The following is a 9,267-nucleotide window of genomic DNA, read 5'->3' as shown; positions in this document are numbered from 1 at the left end:
TGGAAAGATGAGACACAAGATGGATATATACATTCAACATAAGGTACATAAGGACTGTATTTGTTTATTATAACAATAAATCAACAAGATGGCATTAACATTATTAACATTCTGTTAAAGCGATCCATGGATAGAAAGACTTGTAGTTCTTAAAAGATAAATGTTAGTACAAGTTATAGAAATTTTATATTAAAACCCCTCTTAATGTTTTCGTTTTAATAAAATTTGTAAAATTTTCAATCAAAAAATAAACTAGTAGCCCGCCATTGTTGATGTCAATAATTACTTACACAATGCTCATGGGTGCTGAAGCCTATAAAATCAGTCGCACCCAAACGCCAGCGGAGGGCGGCAAAACTCCATAAAGCACAATTAACAAGTGGGCATGTCATTGTACTGTCATTTAAATCTGTCTGAGCAGGGCATGTGCGTTAATTGCGTCAAATATTTTAACGTGATTCATTAAAAAAATTAATTACCGACCGTTAACGCGATAATTTTGGCAGCCCCAAAATAAATGAATAAATAAGACCTTTTCTGCAACATCAAATATTAACAAAATGAGTGCTTACAGATAAAACAAACATAGCAACATAACAATATGAAAAATAAAGAATACGTATTGCACATTGTAACAACTTCTAATGATACTATTATCCATTTTCCATTTCCACTTTTAAAACGCCACGTAATTGATTATATTAATTCTAATGTTCACTCGCTGAACGACATGGCAATCCTACCTTCCAGCTCTGCACCTGTGGTGTGTTCATTATGGCTAATGCTTGCTGCTACATATCCCTTGTGAGGTGCTACAAGAAGCCAAAGTTTCCACAATTACATATTGTCGTATCACACGGTGCAAGTTGCATTTTATTCGCCATCTGGCCTTACCACTTTCGTTGTAATCCTCTGTAGTTTGAGGCAGCAAGGTCGTTGCATGAAAAAAATTAGCTATTTTCGCGCATTTTGCCGATTCTTTCACGAGTGCTTTTCTCTTTTTAATTCTTATTTTTCAGCGCCACCCTTGCTCTTTTTATCCATCCGAGCACCGAGATAGCAGCTAATTTGGCTCAATACAGACTACAATTAGGGGGCGGAGCTGCATGCTGTATTTTTCGTCTGCACACGTGAGGATGAGTCTGGAAAAAAAATAATACTGTTTTTTTTTTTTTTTAAGACGGCCCACAGGGACAGCGGTAACAGAATGTAAGTTATACTCAGTGACACTGTCATAAATAAATACCAAACAAAAAATGATAACAGTGTAATTTTTTTTTTTTTTTTTTTAATAAAACGCGGACCGGCCCATCTGGCCGGCCGGCCCTTCTGGAATCGTCCAGAAGCTCCCGATTAGTCACTCCGGGCCTGCACCTCCATATTAAAATGATCCCAGTATTTGACATAAAACAAAACAAGATGTTTACTCACTTCTTCGTAAGTCCTAATGTCCCACAGTAGTGGGGCTTGTTTTGGCCAATATCCTTGGTGAATGGGAACCTTTTGAAACTCCAAAAAGGCGCAAACGCCTCTCCCTCATTCAGCAAGATTTTTCTGCAGTCGTTTGGCTGGCGTGATGCGAAAAATAAATGTATTAATCCGCAAAATCATCTGAACCCTTAGTCCTTCTCATCCAACAGTATGGCTGTATAGTGAAGAGGACTCCTTCTACCGAACACGTCACAGCGCTCTCTTTCTCAACTCGAGACTGTTGGCGGAAGTCACTCATTTTCATGGCGCGGGATTAAAAAAAATAAAGAAATATAGCGATCGCTTCCACACACATCCAAGCGGTCTATATCATTCAGGAGCATAAAATACCGCGTGTATTTTGAAATAAACATGCTTTTTCGTGTCACAAGCACAGGATCATGTTTCAGTGCAAGTAAAGATTTCTGAGTTGAGAGTTTGTTCGTTACTGATAATGTTGAGAATTTACTGTATACTGAAGCTGCAAAGTGCAATGTATTTGATTTATTAGCTGCCAAAAGATTGGTCATCTATTGCCCCAAAAGACAAGAGAATGAATTAATTATGATTTAATTAATTTATTAATTTATTTATTTATTTATTATTATTATTACATTATTATTATTATTATTATTTAATGTATTTATTTATTAATTTATTAGCTAACATGCAGCTAATGTGCATGAGGAGAGCTTTTTACATGCCTATCAATGATCAAACGTAAGTAGTCCTTTATTTAAAGAAAGTTTGTAGTGTTTACTTTGTAATCGTCGTATTCGCAGCTATTTTTAACACAAAGTTGCAATTTCTGATCGGGTGTAAAATTTGACAGAACATCGGGCACACCAAGAGTGCAAAAGGAGCATGTCAGCAACAAAATGCAAGCCACCTCCGTATTAAAATGATAATGATAATGTCCCACAGTAGTAGGGCTTGTTTTGGCCAATATCCTTGGTGAATGGGAACCTTTTGAAACTCCAAAAAGGCGCAAATGCCTCTCCCTAATACAGCAAGATTTTTCTGCAGCCGTTTGGCTGGCGTGATGCTAAAAATAAATGTATTAATCCGCAAAATCAGCTGAGCCCTTAGTTCTTCTCATACAACAGTACGGCTGTATAGTGAAGAGGACTCCTTCTACCGAACACGTCACAGCTCTTTCTCAAATCAAGACTGTTGCCGGAAGTCACTCATTTTCATGGCGCGGGATTAAAAAAACTAAATAAATATAGCGATCGCTTCCACACTCATCCAAGCGGTCCATATCATTCAGGAGCATAAAATACCGCGTGTATTTTGAAATAAAAATGCTTTTTCGTGTCACATGCACTTTAAAGGATCATGTTTCAGTGCAAGTAAACATTTCTGAGGTGAGCGTTTGTTCGTAACTGATAATGCTGAGAATTTACTGTATACTTAAGCTGCAAAGTGCAATGTATTTGATTTATTAGCTGCCAAAAGATTGGTCATCTATTGCCCCAAAGGACAAGAGAATGAATTAATTATGATTTAACTTTCTAATACAGTGGTGCCTCTACATATAAATTTAATTCGTTCCAGGCGCTGGTTTGTAAGTCGAAATGGTCGTATGAGGAGTGGGATTTTCCGATAAGAATAAATTAAAATTCGATTAATTTGTTGCACAGCCCAAAAACCTACGCTAAATCCTTAAGAAATACTGCTGGTACAATTACAAATAGCAAAACAAATTAAATACAAATCTTAGAATAAAAATAATTATTAGTGCTGTCAAATTTACCACATTAACAGGAGATAATAATTTTTTAGATTAATAACGTTAAAATATTTAACGCATTTAACGCATGCGCAGAACGATCCACTCGCGCACATCCACAAACAGCCTTCAATGGCGCAGTTTAACTTAGAAACAGTGCTAAGAGACAGCATCAAGCGAAAGGAGCAGATGCAAGCAATCAGCGCAACTGTGCATTTAATTGACATCTCTCATACAATAACTATAAAGAGTGTGGGAATCAACATGGGGAAAAATGGTAAAAGTTGATCTTTTTCTTAACACCATATATTGCACACGACGCAGAGAAGGTATAGCATTTGCGCGCACCACACACAGTCATGGTTGCAACCATGCATGCAACCTTGCAAACATGCATGCATGGTTGCACCCATCGTGCATTTGGGCAGAAGTTAAATCGCTACAGTATCATTTACTGAAAGCTGAACAAATACACTAGATGGCAATATTTAGTCACAATATACAAACTCACATTTATCCTTTAAGAATTACAAGTCTTTCTATCAGTGGATCCTTTCACAGAAAGAATGTTAATAATGTTAATCCTATCTTGTGGATTTATTGTTATTAGGGTCGTTCCGATCATGTTTTTTTTGCTCCCAATCCGATCCGATCGTTTTAGTTTGAGTATCTGCCGATCCCGATATTTCCCGATCCGATTGCTTTTTTGTGCTCCCGATTCAATTCCAATCATTCCCGATAATTTTTCCCGATCATATACATTTTGGCAATGCATTAAGAAAAAAAAATGAATAAAACTCGGACGAATATATACATTCAACATACAGTACATAAGTACTGTATTTGTTTACTATGACAATAAATCCTCAAGATGGCATTTACATTATTAATTCTTTCTGTGAGAGGGATCCACAGATAGAAAGACTTGTGACTTTGTATATTGTGACTAAATATTGCCATCTAGTGTATTTGTTGAGCTTTCAGTAAATGATACTGCAGCCATTCAACCCAAATGCATGATGGGAAGTGGAACCATGACTGTCCGTAGTGCTACCAATTGATATATTTTCTCTGCGTTAAGAAATAACATAAGGTGTTAAGAAAACGATCAATTGCTACCTTGCTTCCCCACATTGCTTCCCATGACATTTCTAATCGTAGGGAGAGGGATTGTAAGGCTTTAGCCAATTAAAAAAAGGCTTCAAAGGCTGCCAAAATTCACTCGACTCATTTTACGCTGCCTTTTATCTCTCTATGTAGGTAAACCAGCGCCATTACAGATTGAGCGCGACAATGCGTGAGTGGGTCGTGCAGCGCGTGCATTACTTGTGTTAAATATTTTAATGTGATATATTTTTTAAAACATTAATTACCGCCGTTTTCGGGATAAATTTGATAACCCTACCTTAAGCCTAAACTAAAGACTCTGGATGAGTGTAACATATTATGTCTGTAACGTTAAATACAATTAGAAAACGATTTAATTAAAAAATATATATATATTAAAAAGAGGCATGGCCGATATTTTTTTGCTGATTCCGATACTTTGAAAATGACGTGATCGGACCCGATCGATCGGGATGTCGATCGATCGGGACATCTCTACTTGTTATAATAAACAAATACAGTACTTATGTACAGTATGTTGAATGTATATATCCGTCTTGTCTTATCTTTCCATTCCAACAATAATTTACAGAAAAATATGGCATATTTTAGAGATGGTTTGAATTGCGATTAATTACGATTAATTAATTTCTAAGCTGTGATTAACTCGATAAAAAATTTTAATCGTTTGACAGCCCTAATAATTATGTAACGAACTGGGTTGTAATGTGGCTGTTGTGTTTTGCATGCTGTTGCCGAACGCACTGTGTGACTGACGAAAGAGTGAGAGAGGTGCGGAAAAGTTTTACTTTCTCTTTTCATGTCGGCTACAGCGGACACTAGCTGTGTTGTCTTGCAAAAGTTCTGAAATAAATAATTAAAAACCTGACGAAGCTGGCCAGTGGCATGGGAAGTGAGGTGCTGAGGGTGCGGCAGCACCCCCTAGTGTTGGGGAGAAATAAAAGTGGTATAGCAGATTTTTTGGGTTTTGTTAAAAAAATGAATAAAACCTATTGAAACAATAGAGCATTTAACTTTGCGGATTAAAAATAAATGTTAAAAAAGGTAGGGGGGTTTTTGTTAGTAACATGGTCACTACGTGACACTTTGCTTGAATAAAGCGCATTGGAAAAGTTAACTGGACGTTAATATGGCGCGAAAAAGTTTTTTCTTTACAAAACCAGCGAAATTTTCTAACATTAAATTCTAGGTTGAAAATGAAGATGAGTATCGTGATAGTTCTATCTACCTTTGGCTTCTTCAAATATGTAAGACATGCTTGCATTGTAGCCATATTATTGTTTGTTGTTGCTGTTGAGCTGCCGCCGTGCATATTCGTGTGCAATTTATTTTAGTGTTGTGAAAAGGGAGTGTCAAACTGAGGCTTATTGGACCCTTTAATTTTCAAATGTGTTCTTGTGTCATTGTGCCGGCTAGCTGCAATGATATGTGCTATAATACATAGGCGCTTTTATTTCCAATAGAAAAACGCCAACACACTGTAGGTGGATCAAAACGCTGTCTTTGTTGTAGCCTAGTAGTAGTAAGTAAACAATCCAGCATGCAGTTGTACAGTTGTACTGCCATTGTGCACGTCCTGCATGGAGAATACACCATGACAAATTTGGACCGAAACTGCTGTTTTTGGATGGGAAACACTCAAGAAGATCCTCAGCACCCCCTGCTGTGAGTGACTTCCAGCATCCCTGAAGCTGGCGACTTCATTGCCGATGTCACAATAATATTTGTCACCTTAACTTATAAAGGCTGGCGAACGGAGGTCGGACTAGGACCGTTGAGATCGTAGACATATTCCGGCTGTGTTGTCGAGCCAGTTCACTGACGCGCACACCACGCTCATATTTTTCCATCAGTTCCATATTAATTTCAATGGTAAGCGTCACCATTTTCCTTTTTTTTTACCACCTGCACTAACCTTCTTGGGACCTATGTTGATTTCGCTCACATGAAAATCTGCCGTTCGTCCGTCTTGAAATTACGATGCTGTCATAGATTGTCGTATTTCGAGCATGGTGTCATATGTCGAGACAAATGACGAGTCAAGTTTTACATCGGATGTCAAAAGGACAGTATGTCAATGCGAACGTATGTCGAGGTACCACTGTACTCTTATTTTGGCTCCCGCCAAAAGGCTACCAACAAATGCAGTCAGGAACTAAAGAGTGGTGCTAAGTGTTGCTTTGAACAACTGGTTGAGTGAAGGTTGTCCATCACTTGGGAATCTAACTCAGCATAACACTTTTACAACACCTTTTGGTGCATTTCTGGAATTATGCACTACACTGCAATTTATTGTTTGGTCAATACAGTCCATGCTTGTATTTTGGTAGGTTGGGGATTACACTGGTCTGTTCATGTCATGGTTTCTAGAGTATGAGTGGTTCTCAAACTGAAGACCTTTAGACTTCATAGTGATATTGACGGGTGAGAATCGACCTTCACTGCGCCACGCCTTCAAGTAGGGGGCCATCCCACAATCCGTTTCAGTTATTCGCAGCGACACATGCAGCGATCCAACGCCGGATTGAGGTTGAAAACATACAAACGCTGTACCGCATCCAAACTGGAAGGATTGTCTCAGGAGTAATTTGTTTGAGTATTTAAGGTAATTATTATATTTTTCGTTTTTTTCACAAGAATTTTCAACGTAAAAAGCTCTTTGTTGTAAGGCTGCTGCCACATTGTCAAAAAGACTAGCATCATTCATTGACATATTTATGTAAAATAAATGCTAATTGCACGTTTGCTATGCTAACTTTTTTTGCTTTTAACCCAGAATTGAATCTGTTTTACATCCATGTCTATAAAGAATTCAGGGATTTAAGGATTTATTCACAAGAATTTTCAACGGAAAAGCTCTGTTTTCATAAGGCGGCCGCGGCATTGACTGACAGATTAGCATCGTACTTCGGCGTATGTACATAAAATAAATGCTAACTGCAAGTTTTTTTTTCTCTTTTTTTTTTTTTTTGTGCTTTTGGACAAGAATAGACACTGTTTTACGTCCATATCTATAAAGAATTCAGGGATTTATTCACAAGAATTTTCACCGGAAAAGCTCTGTTTACATAAGGCGGCCGTTAGCTACATTTACTAACACACTAGCATTGTACTTCGACATATTTACGTGAAATAAATGCTAACTGCAAGTTTTTTTTTCTCTTTTAACCAAGAATCGAGATTGTTTTACGTCCATATCTATAAAGAATTTAAGCATTTAGGCTATTCACAAGAATTTTCAACGAAAAAAGCTATTTGTTTGTGATTCCACTCGGTCAGCTTTGAGGGCCTCGCCACCAATGCAGGCCCCCTATTTATCGGCCCCGCGCCCCGTGTCCCGTCAATATCATTATGAAGTCTATGTGTGAGCCATCTCAGTCAGCTGAATAAATATGTGGTATAATTTCAAAAAGTGCCCCCGATTGATTTCCAAAAGGGAGGGATTACATTGGAGACAGAACGCTTAACCTTGGCTCAGTTCATTCTATGAGCTTTAGCATGATAAACCACTAAGGTTAATGACGAGAATGTGATATTTCTTTATCAACTGTTAGAGGCGTGATTGATGCCCTCACACATAGCTTAAGATAGCACCTATGAAAATTGTATAAAATGGTTTCTCCCACCGTAAATTTTGGTTTAATAGTAGTTTGTTCTTTGCTATGAATTGTGTCCATCTGCTTCCTCTAGTGACTGATTGGATTTTCATTTAAACTTTGTCTCATTAGCCCTTTCATTTGTCTTAACCAATCAACTTCCCTCCATCCCTTGCTCAGGTGTTTCTCGTCTCATCAATCTGTATTCAGTTCCCTGTTTTCTTTCAGTCTCTTGGTGACGCTGCGACACAAAGACGCAACAATTGTGTTGTTGAATGGCCTTGGTGACGGCGAAAACAGAAGGCGAAAATGCAAAATTTTGGGGCAGTTTACATGGTGGCGCTCCGAGAATACGACAAATTTCATATTTGCATTGATAAGGTTCCGTCTCCATTCGAACGATGTCGCAATTCCGCGTGAAAACAATGTAGTTTCCTTACCAGGCCCTAGGAGGCAGTGCAGATTTACAAAGTGATCGCAAAGATGCACTTCCTTGACACCAACAACTTCCTCAGCCCGAAAGACAAGATATCCGCCCACTACAAGCAATGGCATTTTTCAAAAATGGAAACATTAAACATATTTAAATAAAAAATACTATAAAAACAGTCAATTAAAACCGACCTTCCGCCAAATTTGCTGTTTTTAATGTTTAGTAGCGGCGCTGCGCACGCCTAAAGTTAGGTGTGCGAGTGCTGACGTCATGGGCGCGAGAGCTTTCCATTCATATGATTGTGGAGCAAGCCCCGCAATCGAATCCCTCCACTTTGAAGCCTGGAATCAAAGGTTTGCTTCTTCACCTTCCATTTTCCTTGTCACCATATAAAGGCGAGGCCATTCCGCAATGTCGCAGCATCACCATGTAAACAGCCGCTTTGATTCCCGCCTCCAAAGCGGAACGATTCGATTGCGGGGATTGCTCCGCAACCATATGAATGGAACGCTCTCGCACTGATGACGTCACTTTCACAAACGTCACTTTGGGCATGTGCAGTCGCTGCTAGTAAACATTCAAAACAGCAAATATGGCGGAACGGCAGCTTTAATTTACTGGTTTAGTAATATTTTTGGTAACACTTTATAATAACCATCCACTATAACTAGTTAATAGAGCATTAGTAAACTGTTAATGAATGATTTATTGTTGATTTGTAAAGTGTTTGTTAACACTTTGTTAAGCATTTATAATGATGCTCATAGATAGTTAATATGTCATCAATACACTGATAGTTAATGAGTAATAAATGACTTGTAAACTGTATGTCAATGATTTATACCTACACCTTAAATTAGTAATATACCATTGACAAGCTATTTGTAACTTGCTAACTAATGACTTAT

This window comes from Corythoichthys intestinalis, chromosome 7 (genome assembly GCF_030265065.1).
Source record: "Corythoichthys intestinalis isolate RoL2023-P3 chromosome 7, ASM3026506v1, whole genome shotgun sequence".
In the NCBI taxonomy this organism is placed as follows: domain Eukaryota; kingdom Metazoa; phylum Chordata; class Actinopteri; order Syngnathiformes; family Syngnathidae; genus Corythoichthys; species Corythoichthys intestinalis.
Note: the sequence above shows the minus strand (reverse complement) of the source record.